The following is a 3,016-nucleotide window of genomic DNA, read 5'->3' as shown; positions in this document are numbered from 1 at the left end:
TTATCTCTCCAAGGAGTGTATCTACTTGATATGAATGTTCAGCTCATATGCCTGTCTTTTATTTGGTTGGAAGCCACAGGAGTGAGTTCAATTCCAGACCTGAAGCGCTGCTAGTCTCAGGGGGTTTATTAGGCTCTATCAGATCAGCAAACCTGTTTTTGTTTGTTTGTTCTATAATTTTGAGTTTTGTTCCACCTTGTTCTCCCACTCTATCCAGGATCTCCTACCTAGTTTTCTGGTTATTTTTAAGAAAATTTTTCTTCCTTCAACCAAAGTAAAAAAGATAACTCTTATCTGTTACCTTCTCCACCACCCATTTGGCAATTTGTCACACTGTGGTGGCTTGCATGTTGCTATGATGATGGAAGCTATGCCATTGGTATTTCAAATAGCAGCAGGGTCATCCAAGGTGGACAGGTTTTGGTGGAGCTCCAACACTAAGACAGACTAGGAAGAAAGGCCTAGAAATGTACTTCCAAAAATTTGTTGTTGTTGTTGTTGTTGGTATGTGCCATCGAGTCGGCCCCAACTCATAGCGACCCCTCCTTGGGTTTCCGAGGTAGTATCACTACGGAAGTAGGATTGCCCAACCTTCCTTCCGAGGAGTGGCTGGTGGGTTTGAACCGCCAGCCTTCTGGTTAGCAGTCAAGTGCTTTAGCCACTATGCTACCAGAGCTCCTAGACCTGTGGCCCGTACGGGGATCGAACCCGCGACCTTGGCGTTATTAGCACCACGCTCTAACCAACTGAGCTAACCGGCCATCCAAAAATTTAGCCAATGAAAATCTTAGGATCACAGAATGTTATCCAAGATTTCAACTTGCTTACTTTAGGCACATCATTAGGAGGGACTGATGGCTACAGAAGGACACCATGTTTGGTAAAATGGAGAACTAGCAAAGTCTAGTCTAGGGAAACTCTCAATGAGATAGACTGACACTGTGGCTGTTAAGTATAATTAGGTATAATGTAAGGTATTGAGCTTTTCATATATACCCTTTATGAGACTGAAGAAGTTCCCTTCTATTCCTACTTTGAGGAATTAATATCCTGAATTAGTGGGGTTTTTTTTCAAATATTCTTTCTGCATCTGAGATTATGATATGATTTTTACACTTTATTCTATTGAAATTATAATTGTGACTAATTTTTTAGTAACCTTACATTCCTAAGTCAAGGACTGTATTACTAGACTTAATTTGTTAAGATTTTGTAAAGAATTTTTGTGTATATGCTCATAAGAGATATTGATCTGGAATTTTCTTTTCTTATGATATATTTGTCAGGTTTTGGCACTGAGGTTTGCCAGCCTTAAAAACAAATTTGGAAAGTATTCCCTCATCCTGTATTTTCTGACAGAATTTTTGTAAGAATGTTATTATTTCTTCATTAAATATTTGATAGAATTCACCAGTGAAGACATCTGGGCCTACAGTCTTTTCTATAGATAAGTTTTTAATTACAAAATAGATTTATTATATAGAGAGCTATTCAGATTATTAGGGAGCTCTGGTGGTGTGCTTAAGGCATTTACCTGCTAACCAGAAGGCTAGTGGATTGAACCCACCAGTCACTCCACAGAAAAAAGTTGAGGCAGCATGCTTCTATAAAGATTTACAGCCTTGGAAACCCAATAGGAGATCACTATGAGTCAGAATTGACTTGATTGCAGTGAGTCTGGTGGCGCAGTGGTTAAATTGTTTGGCTGCTAACCAAAAGGTCAGTGGTTCAAACTCACCAGCTGCTCTACAACAGAAAGACAAGGCAGTCTGCTTCCATAAAGATTTACAACATTGGAAGCCCTGTTGTTGTCTAGTGTCATTGAGTCAATTCCAACTCATAGCAACCTTGTGTACAATGGAATGAAACACTGCCCTGTCCTATGCCATCCTCACAACCCTTGATATGCTTGAGCCCATCATTGCAGCTACTGTGTCAATCCATTTCATTGAGGGTCTTCCCCTTTTTCTCTGACTCTCCACTTCATCAAGCATGATATTCTTCTCCAGCAACTGGTCCCTTCTGACCATCGGAAACCATATGGGGCAGCTCTGCTCTGTTCTATAGGGTCACTATGAGTTAGAATCGACCTGATGGCAGTAGGCTTTTTTTTTTTTTTTTTAATTATTCAGATTATTAATTTCTTATGTCAGTTTTGTTGTCATGTTCCTTAAGGGATTTGTACATTTTATCTAAGTTATTGACTTTGATGGCATAAACTTAATTATTTTTTTAATGGCTGCAGATGAGTAGTCATAGCTCTTTTTCATTTCCAATACTGGTCATTTATATTTTCTCCTTTTCTCTTGACTGGTCTTGGTTTACCAATTTCTTTAATCTTTAAAACAATGACAATTTAAAAAAAAAAACCTTTTTGCCATTTTCATTATGTCATTAAGCCCATCCTCTGAATTCTTCATTTCAGGTATCATACTTTTCAGAATATCCAGGAAGTTATTTTTCTATTTTCTATTTTTCAGTTAACATGCCCTATATATTCACTCATTATGATCATTTTCCTTATTTTTAAGCTTTTAAATATGCTTATAATAGCTGTCTTAAAATCATTGTCTGGAAATTTGAATGCCTGGGTCATCTCAAGGTCTGTTTCTATTGACTGATTTTTCTCTTAACCATAGGTTCCATTTCTCTGTTTCTTTACATGTGTAGTAGTCAGAAGTTACTGTTTTTGTGTGGCAGCCCAGTCTGTTGTGGCAGCCAGGCAACCAGCAGATCTTGATAAGAAACCCCCAGGTAACTGCTAGAATTTACAGTGCCTGGTGTTAAGAAGACCCAGAATGAGGATGAAAAGCCATGATGAAAACTCCACTCGAAGCTCTCAAAAAATCTTAACTGACAGAAATTCTGAACATTGTAGGTGATCCGTTGAAGAGACTTAGCATTCTGTTATCTTCCTCTGAAAAGTGTTGATTGTTATTAAATTTCTGACTGATCACCTTCATTTTTTTTTTTTTAATTTTATTTTGATTTGGGTGAAGATTTACAGAGTAAATTC

The 3,016-nt window shown here is 37.8% G+C and overlaps 1 non-coding gene across 1 annotated transcript; it reads right to left on the bottom strand.

The window, feature by feature from the left end:
* Positions 1 to 687: 687 nt before the first annotated feature.
* On the bottom strand, positions 688 to 761 carry TRNAI-AAU. The gene has a single exon. It is a non-coding gene; the product is annotated as a tRNA-Ile (tRNA).
* Between the last annotated feature and the right edge of the window lie 2,255 nt (positions 762 to 3,016).

The sequence above is a fragment of the Orycteropus afer genome, unplaced genomic scaffold, assembly GCF_000298275.1.
Source record: "Orycteropus afer afer isolate SDZICR_OR568_19922 unplaced genomic scaffold, OryAfe1.0 scaffold00019, whole genome shotgun sequence".
Lineage (NCBI taxonomy): Eukaryota > Metazoa > Chordata > Mammalia > Tubulidentata > Orycteropodidae > Orycteropus > Orycteropus afer.
The sequence above is the reverse complement of the archived record's forward strand: the minus strand, read 5'-3'. Positions and strand labels throughout refer to the sequence as shown.